Source organism: Arvicanthis niloticus, chromosome 14 (assembly GCF_011762505.2).
Source record: "Arvicanthis niloticus isolate mArvNil1 chromosome 14, mArvNil1.pat.X, whole genome shotgun sequence".
In the NCBI taxonomy this organism is placed as follows: Eukaryota; Metazoa; Chordata; class Mammalia; order Rodentia; family Muridae; genus Arvicanthis; species Arvicanthis niloticus.
In genome coordinates, this window is record NC_047671.1 from 27,870,701 (window position 1) to 27,882,829 (window position 12,129).

Here is a 12,129-nt window from a genome sequence, read left to right on the forward strand (position 1 = left end):
CAATTCTTGAGCCTCTGACCTTCCCCAGGGACAGTGCTGTCCATCACAGAATGGAGAAGCTGGAACATCCAGCAGATGAAAGCGTCAAGCATCAAGACATCAAACAGGCGAGCTCCGAGGTAGAAAGAGCTAGGGTATTAATGTAATTAAAGCTGTACACAGATATACTTTGATTTTCACCCACCTCCATCCGGCGAAGCATCATCTGTGCCCCTAAAAAAGTACTTGGGAGAAGAAGAACCTTGGGGCCAGGTCTGGGTGGCCAGGACGCCGTTTTCTGAATCTCAGACCCTAACTAAGCCTTGTGGGGGAAGGATACCTGGAGGGTTTCTGTGCAAGTGGCAAGTGTGTGAATTCTATATTGCTGCTGTAGGGGTGGCTCCCCGGGGGTTCATTCCCACGGCGCCTGTTTGTGCCCCTCTTTGTTTTGGACCAAAAACCTGCTTCCTCTTCAAATCAAAGCTCAGCCCTGGGAAGAATCTACAGGTCATTCTTATACAGCCTCACAGGCTCTTCCCAGGACTCCTTGCGCTCAGGGAAATAGGCATGCAGACGGCAGGAACACGCCCTGGGACGGGAAACTGAGCACATTAAAGGAGCCTCTTCAGGTTAGAAAGTCCTCCTCCTTATTGCAGGTTAAGGTTTTCCATTAGCAGCCATTGATCCAGACCTCTTTCTGCAATGTGTAGAGAAAGGGTAAGGAAAAAAAAAAAAAACCCTTTCATTGTAAAGTTAAATATGCATGATCCCTGAGTACACAGCAGGGCTTGTGCGGCTGCCAATCTGGGCTGGCAAGGCTTGGAATCCTGGAATTGTTCTGGGGTAGCAAGGAGCTCAGTGATCATCGGGGTCAACCTCTTTGTTCAACTGAGAGAGGACTGAGGCCCACGGTCACACGGCATTCTGGGATTTGAGCCCCTCTCTGGAATGCTGTGGACAGATGAGGCAAGCCCTTGGAGTTTATATTGGATCCCAGACCCCACCCAGCCTCTCCTCACAAGGCTCCGAAACCACATGCTAATCCCAGACCCTGTACTTCCTATCTGTGAGACTCTGAGCAACTGATTAGACCTCCTCTGGCACTTCCTTCTTCATCTATAAAACGGGGAGGATCTGTATCTACTCCTTAAGATTGCAAGATTTAGTTAGCCTAGCAAATGTGTATGAGCTTTCTGAATGCCGAGCACCAAGGACCAACTAGAGAACCTCAAGGCACAAACAAGGTTAAAACACGCATAACAACTGTTGGCTCTACTCACGTTAGCTGAGGTGCCACAGAGGGACCCCTGGGAGCAGTGACTCCTTTCTCCTACCTAATTGCTTTCAGGGTGAGCTGACTATGGAAAAAGTCCCATCGAAAGGACCCACTGCCCAGGATCCAGAACCATCTTTCTGGAATGTTTGGTGCCCTCTCTCCCTTTTCTCCCTCCCTCTCCACCACACCAAGTGGCCCACTTAGAACAAAAACCAGATTCCCTCTTCTAGCTGGAGGGCAGCTGGTCCGGAGTAAGGTCTCAAAACCTGAAGGCAGCTAGTCCCAAAACCAGCCTGTACACAGGTACCAGGGTCCCTTCCACCGTCAGAGGTTTTTAGGGCTGTAGATCATTTTCCTAGCTGAGTGCTGATTCACAGGAAGTGGAGAGAGTGCTGGCTGTTCTCCGCTGTGGCCACAGCTTATAGTAATCATGCTAATATCTTGTATCTTGGTAAGCCCACAAACTGTCAAATTGATCACAGAGAAGAAGACTGGGGCCCAGAGAGGCAACACACTCAGCCAACAGTAAAATCAAAAATTAACTCCTGACCAGGCATGGTAGCACACACTGTTGGTCCCAGCACTCAGGAGGTAGAGGCAGGCAGATTTCTGTGAGTTTGAGGCCAATCTGGTCTGTAATAGTGAGCACCAGTACAGTCGGACTTCATAGAGAGACCCTGTCTCTAAACAAACAATTAACACCCGGTGTTGATCAGTGTGTTCACAACCTCTAGGTATGGAGCAGCCCAGGGATGCCAGGCTAGCCACAGGGTGCTTATGTAAGAATGGGCTTCTGACTTTGAATCCCCTGGGCTTTCCACTGCCTCCCAACATCTGCGAGCAATTACAAGTCCAGCTTTTTTTCCCACAAAGGAAAGAGGGCTGCTGATAACACCACACTGCCAGGCTGTTGTCTGAAGGGCCTGCCAGACAGCCTCCCTCCTTGCTCAGGACCAGACTTGGGGGTCTTGAAGCATCAAGGCCTGATGCTACACTTTCTGCTGGGGGTGATAGAAACCAGGAGGAAGTGCTGCAGGAGGAGAAAGGAGATTGGCCTGATGATGCAGAACATAGGAGCAACCGCCTTCAGATTTGCTTGCACCTCAGCCTGAACACTAGCTCTGCTGTGCGAGCCTAGAGCCTTCATTTCCTTGTCTGTGTACAGGGTTAACAAAACTGGCTCTGAAGCCTTGCTGTAAGGAATATAAGGTGGACATGCAACAGGCTCACCCATGACAGTGACACCGTGACTGCCCTCTCCCTGGAGATGGGGGGCGGGGGGGGGGAAGAGGACTGATCACTTTAGAAAGGTCTGTTGGAGGCTTTAGTGAATCCTTCCTCCTGGACACCACATTCCCACTGCCAGCCCAGGGCTGGGCACGGGATATCGGGGTGGGGTTTGGGGTGGGGGGCACAAAGCAACAAGAACATGGTCCACACAGGCTGTGCTGTGCAAACAGCAGCAGAGAGGCTGAGTGGTAGGGTGCTATCAGGAAAGGCACGGCAGGCACCCAAAGACGGGAGGAACCAGGGAGGGCTGCCTGGAAGAGATATGGTTGGAGGGCCCAGGAGAGGGAAGTGATGATGAGGAACATTCCAAGGGGGACGGAGGGGAGGGCAAATGCCTCCAGGCAGGGTGGTGAAAATTCCTTTCACAAATGCTGGAATCTAACCATCTGGAAGTAAGAAACCAGGCTGGAACCAAGGGCCCAGGTCTGTCTGGGGTGGTGGGGTAGAGGAAGCTTACAATCACCTCAGCCCTGCTACTGGGTTGTGGCTACAGTTAGGTGTCTGTCACATCAACACAGGGGAAGAAATCATCCCTGCCTGTGGAAGCAGGTGAGCATCACAGGAGACATTCAGAGTGCTGGCTGGGTTTTGGTCCTTCTGTAGTGAGGAGGTGGGGCTTCCCAGTCCATAGACACTGGGAAGAAACAGAGAGATCCGGGCAAGAGGAAAGTGCCATCAGATTCAGTTCAGATTTTAGGGTAGAGTGGAGAAGGAGCCGAGGGTCAAGGCAGAGAACAAATAGGGAGACGGACTGTGACAGAAGGAAACCAGCTACAATCCTTCCTCACAGAGGAGCCCCCAGATCTGACAGCCCGGAACTAGCCCCACCCCAGACACATGGCCACTAGGCGGGCTTGTAAACTTCCCTCCATCCAGAACTTTGAGACCCAGAATTTTCTCAGTGGCTAGGGGTTTGGAAGGACGTCTTAGGAATCTGGAAAATTTGCAAATCTATTTAAAATCTCCAAAGTCGGCCTGGCGGTTGACTGGCCTGTGGCCAGACTTAGTCTTAGGCACAAGACTTGGTCCAAGGGACAGGGGCTAGGATCCTAAGGTCCTGGCTTCTGCAAAAGCTGCTGGCTACCTCTGGATTCTCCTCCCTTGCCCCTGCTACCTTTTCCCATCCCCCACAGACTTTGCTGTGCCTTGGAGGTCCTGTTCAATTGGCACCCAGAAAGCTCTGGAGGTGTCTGAAGAGATTGGGTAGGCAGCAGGATTGAGGGAGCAGTACCCACCCATGGAGGATGGAGGGACGACCCTGCTGTCAAAGGGAGTCCCTGCCTCCTACCCTCCTACCGTCTAAGTTTGTCATATTTTTTTCTTTTCTTTCCTTCTTTTTTTTTTTTTTTCCTCTGCACAAAGAGGCACGAGCTAGAAACGAGGGACCAAAGAAGGGATGAGGTTTTTCCTCCTTGGACTTACCCGGGTACAGACGGCTTCTGATGTGTGTTATCACCCCCTCCAGGAAGTCCTCCTCGCTGTCTTCTGTTATTTTGCTGGACCCAAAACGGACAGCAGTAGAAGGGCTGGCCCGATTGCGGAAAGCCCTGGGAGAATCAGGGGAATGGAGAGGGTGTTCAGGGGTGAGGAGCAGCCCGGCCCCTCCTCACTCCAAAAGCATCCTCTGGGAGGAGCAGAGCAGCCTGAGGGGCCGCCCTAGGTCTAGCTGGCAGGCAGGAGACTGACGACTAGTCTGGGCCCCCGCTCTGGTTCTGGACTCCCTCTCTTTTCTCCTCTTTTCCCAAAGTTACTCCCAGAGCAATCCTAGGTCCCAGATAGGGTAGCCGGGACTGTGGCCACAGACGGGCCCCAGAGCTCACACCACTGTGGACTTTACGTGCCCCACCACCACCACCACCACACACTTTGGGGGAAAGGCTGCAGAGCCGATTCTGATTGGCTAAGCTTAGGGAAGGCGGGGGGGGGGGCGGGGGGAGCAGTGGAGCAAGGAGGGTGGACGCGTGTGTCTGTTTTCAATTTCAGGGCTTTTTTCTCTCTCTCTCTCTCTTTCTTTTCCCCGAAGTTTCTTGTTTTTCTTCCTCCTTTCCCTCTGCTCCCTCCCTTCACCGGCTCGTTCAGGATGTTTAGAAATTCCGCTGCCCACGCCAGCCACTGAGTCACTTTTATTAGAGTGGCCTGCCCCACTTGCCTGATGCCTGACAAATGGAGCCTCCCTTCACCGTGGCACCTGGGGTGGGAGTGTGTGCGCGCGCGCGCGCGTGTGCGTGTGTTCTCTGTGCCTCAGTTTCTCCATCTGTAAAGGCAGCGCTGATAATTTGTGTAGTGAACCCAGCATTCCCTCACTGAACATCTGAGAAACTGTACTGGGTGCTGGGACTCTGTAGTAAGAGACCACCTGAGTTGGAGAGACATTCCCAGATAAGCAGGTCCCCAGGAAAGGAGTGGCTGATGACGCACTTGAGAAAGACCCAGGACTGACAGCACTTGGTCCTTGGACCTTAAACACTGCTAACTGCTGAGTCTTAACTCTTCACCTGGGCCTGGAGCCTTCTCCCTTGCTACCTTAAACTTTGGGTCTGATTCCTGTTCATCCCTGCACACAGATGAGTGCAGATCAAAGGAGTATCTGCCTAAATACTCACTGCAAACTAAAAAAATCCACTAAGAAGCTGAGACTGGTGGTGCCTGCCTGTGATCCCAGATAGGCACACCAGAAGATGGCTCTTAGCTCTACAGGGAGACCCTGTGTAAAAACAGTATATTCTTGGATTTCTGAAACAGCAAGATTTACAGGCAGATCATTCCAGGAACCTAAGGATGATGGGAACTGAATTCCCCTCTCAAGCCGTGGCACCTTCCAGGAGCCAACAGGACCTCACTGAACCAGACCTGTGATCGCCATGAGCCAGACCACAGAATGATGGGAGACAGCCTGGCTTATGTACTCTTTCTTCTTGGTCCCTGCTCTAGATTTGTCCCCTTCAGCTCTTGTTAATACCACAGACAGGACCTAGGACAACAGTTCCCATCTCTTCCCAGTGTGACCACACTGAGATACAAACACTCTCTTCTTCATTGTCATATTTCTCACTGGACTGTCCAGGCAGCAGTGGCTGAGCCTGGTGTCTGGCCTGGGGTTCTTGAAACTCTCCCAAGAAGGATAATACCAGTCTTGTTTTTGTTTTGTTTGGTTTTCTAGAAGAAACAAAGGCCCAGAGGTAAGTGGCCTAGAGAAAGACCATGATTGCCTGAGGTCATCCAGCACATTACCTCACGTTCGTTCTCAGACATAACCCCTTTAGCATCTTAAAACTCCTGAGGAAGCAGGAAGGGATTCCTTTCCCTGTTTTATAGCAGAGAAACTGAGGCACAAGTTCAGTGAGTTTCCTGAGCTCACACAGCAACAACGAAGGTGGAGCTAGGTTGTCTGGAACCATACTCGCAGAGACAGAGACAGGGGCAGGTGCCCTGCCCCGCCTTCCCCATAGCTTATCCAGCTTAGCTGCTGAGCTAGGTTCTGCCCATTGTGTTTCTGTCCACTCCTGCCCCTCTCCACAGAGGTCCTGTCTGGTTCTCTTTCACTTTCGCATCCCTAGATCCCACTCTCTGGTTTTAGGTGCCTAGCCCTCAAAGCCCCATTGGGTATCCTTTCAAAAGGATTGTTAGACTCTAGTGAAACCATCCACCCCAACTTCCAGGGAAGCTGGATTTCAGGGTTTTGAGAAGTGGTATCCCAGATTAGGAACAGCTAGGTTCTGCCCTCTTTACACCCTATCATCTGTGCCCACACCCTCCTCTTCTCCAGTCCCACCAAGGTCTCAGAAATCAGGCGTGTCGAAGATTCCATTATTCATCTTGTTCGTCTCTCTGTCTCGTCTCCTTAGCAATTACTTAGCAAAGTTCTGGGCAGGACTGTGCAGAAGATGGAACTCGGACTGGCCTGGGCCATGTAAGGTAATGAATCTCTAGGTGGAGTGCTTGACCCAGGGGTCATAGAGGAGCATGAATGATGCCAAAGGTCACGGGGTCACTGGGTCAAGCCTACACAAGATTTCTTGTACAAAGGCAACTCCCTGGGTTTGAGCCGCAAACCACAAAACAGAAAGAGGTGTGTGGGGAGGGGAACTGTGTCCCCAGAATTTCATTTGACTGTGCTTCTCTGAACCCTCAGATCAATTGCAGTGACCAGGATAGCTTGTAAGAAGCAAGAGAGGGTGTCCACTCCATAGTCCCAAAAGAAGTGAGAACACCCGGCCCTGGAATTTCATAGAGTCATTGTATGGGCTCCTATCCTATCTGAACCTCAGTTTCTTAGCTGGGGGTCTGCTGCACAAGGATTTTGGGTGTGACCTAGGGAAAGGAAACTGGCAGGCCCTGGGGCAGGGGACAGCTGGGGCCAAGGATGCAGCACAGAGGGGAGGAGTGGAGGTGGCCAATCCATGGGAGACGCTGGGGGCTGCCGTTTCCGGCCAGCCCAGCCATCCGCTGGCCCATCTGGAACCACTTAGCTCTACCACCGTTAACCCTTGGCGGGCACAGGAGCTATTTCTCCTCCCCCTGATGGGATGCAAGCGATACAGAACTACATAGAGTACCATGGAGCACTCTCAAAGGCCTGGATCCTGAGACTCAACTGTTACCACTGAGGGTAGATTTGGGACCTAGAGACTAAAGTTGGGTTCCGATGCCAGCCTCTCTATTAGAAGCTGGAAGATCTTGAATGAGTCCCTGAGCTGCCTCAGCCTGTTTCCTGCTCTAGAAAACAGGTAAGTCAGGGCCAGGCCTGCAACCGCAGCTTCTTCAGCAGTCTGCGGGGAACAGGTAGCATCACCATGCTGGGATGTCGAGCATAGCACCCAGTCCCACTTGGACAGAACAAACCAAGCACACTCACTTCATGACCAATCCTGAGAACCAGTTTGGCTATGGTCAGACACTGAAGGGAAAGCCGCTGAGGGTGGATGGTGGATGGTGGCTCTAGGCTTTGGGGCGTCATGCTTCTCACCCACACAGACTGATGGTATACTTCTTGGGTAAAGACCTGAGTGCTAAGCCTGAGGTTCCAAACCAAACGCAGTTGCTTCTTAGCTGTGTGACTCTCAGAATGTCCGCAGCCTTGGGGTTTTAAAATAATGGCTTGTGTGCTCACCTCACATGCTGTGAGAGACGTGAGTACAAGACTTATACAGCTTTGGTGCCAGTCTAGAGGCAGAACGAGAGGAGTCCTACAAAGGATAACCGGGCCTCAGGTACTCCTTGGGGCTGCTGTCACAGGAGTCCATGATCGGGGCTGAAGGGAGGCCCCTCTACCCACTCACTTTATAGACAACGTAAGGGGTCATTGACAGAATGGCTCATGCCCGACCATATGATCCTTCAGGGTGGGCCTAGATGCCATAGCAACAAAGGTTTGGCCCCGAGTTTTACACCCGTGTTCTGTCCTAGAGGAGGGGTCCAGACTGCGCGTAACCCCCAATACCTCCTTCACTGTCAGAGCAGGAAGCAGGGCTCTGTAGGGTGTGGGCTGAGGGCCCGGAAGGGGAGCCCCCATGGGAGAAGTCCCTGTGGACCAGCTCAGCACAAGCAGCCACCACAGCTGGCTCTCCCACGCTCCTGGAGCTGCCCCGAAGGCTCCCAGGGCAGGCATGGGGTGTGAGGAAGCAGCACACATCCCAGACCTTAGCACAGTCATCTGGGGTGTCCGGAAGGGCGGCCTCTAGAGCAGTCTACAGGACAAGCTCGGGAAATGGAAGGCTTAGCTAGGCTGTGCCCAAGCTGCAGGGCACTTCACTCTAGCCCAGCGTCCTTCCTACTGCACACCATGAGATCCTCTACCTGTAGCTGGAAAGCCAGAGTCTTAGGTTAGAAGTCACAGCATGATGACACTTGGAGCTTGTGTCGGGAGCAGCAGGGACATGAGTCACCTTCAACAGAGATTCTTGGGAACCCTCTTACTGAGCCAGGCTGTAGCCAACGAATCACGCCAGGAAAACAGGAGGTTTGAAGTTTAAGACATGTCCATTCATACTTATCCCACTCCCCCAACCATCCTTTCCTATGCTAGCTCAGTGCCCCCGGACCACAGGGCATTGTGGCGCTTCCTCCTACCATATGGGAAATACAGCAGTAGCATCCTTGAGGGTGATATTGTTTCTCCCTCGCGAGAACACTGGCTCTTAAGATCCAAAAGGGGGCACAGAACCTGCTTGAAGGCCCACAACAGGTTTTCCATGAGGTCTTTCACCCCTACTCTCAGACTGTCCTGTTTCTCCCATCATGCATCTGCTTGAAGGAAGTTAGTTCACTGAGCACCTACTATATGATCTGCCTTTCCACCCACTCCCCAGAGCTCACAAGCAAACACCCAGGAAGCAACAGATTAATAACGCTAATTTGTAGATGGTACAATGGAAGAGATACAGAAATTACTGAGTTGAGCAGATGAGAGTTCTTGCTCAGGTCTGTAGAAGCTCCTTTGGGGAAGACATATTTCCGCTCAGACCTGAGGTTGAAAGGCCACCAATGAGACAAGAATGGGAACAGTGTTGAAATCAAAGGGATAAACCTTTGCGAACTCTTTGAGGCTAGCAGGACCTTGAAGTGATAGATCAGAAGAGAGAAGGAATGCTGGGATGGAGGAGGTAGCTGGGGGCCAGCGCAAAGGCTTGAGGGCTCTTGCGAGCCCAGCTTTTATTTATTCTGAGACCAGTAAGCCGCTGCCGTTTAGCATGCATGAGACCAGGTAGCTGAGGTATAGCGTGGAGTTTAAGGCTGGGCTGGGTTCCTGAGGAGCTTGTGGGCAGCTGTGAACCAGAGTTGGAACCTCTAGGTTCTCTCCGCGCTTTTGACCACTGAGTCTCGGTGCATATTTCCTTCCCTGGCCTGTCTGTCTGCACATCGTTGGGCACATGGCCCCTTCTGAGGAGGACATTCTGTGCTTGTTCTGAGCCCTGGTTCTGGTGTCTTCTTTGATCTCTGGTGTCTGGAGAAGGAGGCTGGCTCTGTTTCCCACCCTAGTGGCCTCTGTCACCAGAGATAAGGCAATATGGACTAATTTCTCCTGTCATGCTCTAAAGGGCCAGCAGGTGGCGACCTCACCTCTAGAGGGGCGGGAGAAGTGGCCAGACCTGTCTGGAAGCCGAAAATGATTCCAGAGGACACTACTGTCGACGAGACTCATCTCTGCCTCTGAGACTCGGACAGCCAGTCCCACTTCTGAGGTGAACCAGGGACCCCGAGAAGGGAGCTAACCTGCCCAGTGCCACAGAGAAGGATGAGCTTGGCTGGCCCCTTGGTCTGATGTCTAGAGAGGGGCTCAGCAGGCTAGGGATCCGGTCTGACATTAGCCCTGGTGCCCACTGGCTTCTCTTAAGCAAAACCATTTTCAGCAGTAACTGAGCCCCAGACCTTTTTCTTCCAGGGTCATAAACCAAGTTATCTTTACGAGGCCTTCATCTGGGCACCCCACCCCAGGAGACTGAGACTGAAAGCAGCCCGGGGAGAGAGAGAGCTTCCTGGGGGAAGCGGGGGAAGAAGGAGGGGCCCAATAAACAGCCACGCCCAGAGATAAGGGGGCTGCCCAAAAGGAAGAGGCTGCTTCAGAATAGGCAGGGCCCCCCACCCCGCCCAGTGGTGCTGCCGTCTGTGGCTGCCAGTCCCAGAGGGCACATGTGAACCTGGGGTCCATGGGCTCAAGATCAGGTGGCAAGTCAGAGGTGAAGGTGTAGGGCACTACAATCTCAGATTTAAGTAAGGTTATAATTCCTTTAGTTAGGGAACTGAGGAAACCATGTCTCTGATGCTAAAGCCTCTGACCAGGGGATCCACCTAGGTGTGAGGGTGCCTAGAGGCTCCTTTTCCTGAAGATGCCTGAAAAGGAAGAGGAACCAGCAATTTGCTTAAGCAAAATCCAGCTAACACGTTGTCAGGTAGGGAGGCAGACACACACTCAGGGTCACTCTCTGTGCTTACCAGTCAACCATCTCTGGAGGGGAGAACAACTCTCAGCTAGGTCACTGATTTGCTATGTGACCCCAGGAAGGTGACTTTACCTCTCTGAACTCATTTGTTAATCTGAAAAAAAAAATGAGGATAACAATTGCCTCTATTTCCCTGAATGGTGGTGAGGGTGAATGGAGGTGACACATGCTTGATGTGAGATGTCACTCTTAGCACCTGTTCAGTACATGGAAGTGCTACAGACACAAACCAGTGTGCCATCTCAGAGAGAGGTAATGAATACCCAGAAAGGGTAGTGCAGCCCAGGAGCACCTGTAGAGAGTGTGGGGTGGGGTGGGGTGGGGGGCAGAGGAGGGTATGTCCACCCTTTGAGGGTACAGCATTGAGAACCTCTCTGCAGCAGCCTCCCCAGGCTTCTGGGTTTCCTGACTGTGCTTCTCTCTGCTAAGGTCTCCTGCCACCCTGACCCATATCTAAGCCACTACCAAATCCTGGCTATGTCTGTCACTCAGAATCCCTATCTAGCTTCCCTCTCCTGACTCAAGGGTTGGGAGAGGTAGGTGGGTGGGTGGGTGGGTTCTCAGATCGGCTTCCTGCTTCCCACTCAGGACTGGGTTATCAGTTTTAGGAGAGCACACATTCCTTGCCCCTTAAGGCCTCTGTTGATACTGACCATTGGACTACAGTGCCCTTGTCCACTCTCCCAGACGGATGTGTCAACTCCTTCTGCAAGAATTCTCTAGCTTGGTTCCTGACCAGAACCAAGAAGTGACATCCCCCTCACTGTGAACATTTAATTCACACTGAAGGCACCCTAAGGCGGAACTTCATTCCTTACTGAACATGGCACCTGCATGGCTGTGTGGGTCAGTCTGTACATGTCAAAGGGATGAATGTGTGAGCAAATAAATTTCTAATCCCAAAGGGCAAGCATCTTGACTAGGCAAGAACTGGTATACAGGGGAGAAGAGGCCACCAATCTCCTGCTTTCCCCAGAATACAATTGGAGATGTCCAGCAATCCCTTGCACATCTCCCTAGACAGTAAACTCACTCTCTACAAGCCCTGCTTCCTGCTGGGTGGTCCTACAGTGAGCACTTCATTCTGGACAGCCAGGTTAGACTCCATCCCTGCAGCTCTTTCTCAGGTCTCTGCCCTCCATGCCAGGCTTTCACTTCCACAGTAAGGAACAGGCCTGGTTACCCTGGCGGAGAGCAGAACTCTGCCCTCCTGGTGTATCTCTTGGCTGTGCCCTCACTGGAACCCAGGACTCCAGGGATCTTCTGACTTGAGGATGTGGTGCCTCCCCCCCTGCTGTGACATCTATGTGCTCACACAGTCATTTGTATTGGTGACAAGTAGCTACCTTCTCCTCTCTTATAAGCAGCCTTCATTAGAAAGCATGAACTGGAGTTTTGCCCTTTCCTCCCTGGTCCTCTCTGCTTCCATCCATTGAGCAGGAAGGGGACCAATAGGCTCACTGCTATGTGTACATGTGACTGATGGAGGCCACCATCAGGGGCAGATCATCTGTGCAGTCACACAGGGCTCAGCCAAATCCCACCATTGTGAAATTCTAGGTCATTTTTGGAACAACCTGGAATTTTCATCTGGCACTGCTTCCCCCAGCAGGGTACAGCATGGCTTTGACTCCCCTGCCTGGC

At 52.2% G+C, this 12,129-nt stretch overlaps 1 protein-coding gene across 4 annotated transcripts in view; it reads right to left on the reverse strand.

The window, feature by feature from the left end:
• The window catches only part of Pdgfrb (platelet derived growth factor receptor beta), a 37,923-nt gene extending 33,530 nt beyond the window's left edge, over positions 1-4,393 (reverse strand). For 2 of the 4 annotated variants that reach the window (XM_076912580.1, XM_076912582.1), the window contains exon 1: positions 3,968-4,393. The gene's annotated coding sequence lies outside the window, so the exon portion shown is untranslated. The remainder of the gene's footprint in view (positions 1-3,967) is intronic. The other 2 variants (XM_034517874.2, XM_076912581.1) reach the window with 1 other exon arrangement.
• Positions 4,394-12,129: the final 7,736 nt, after the last annotated feature.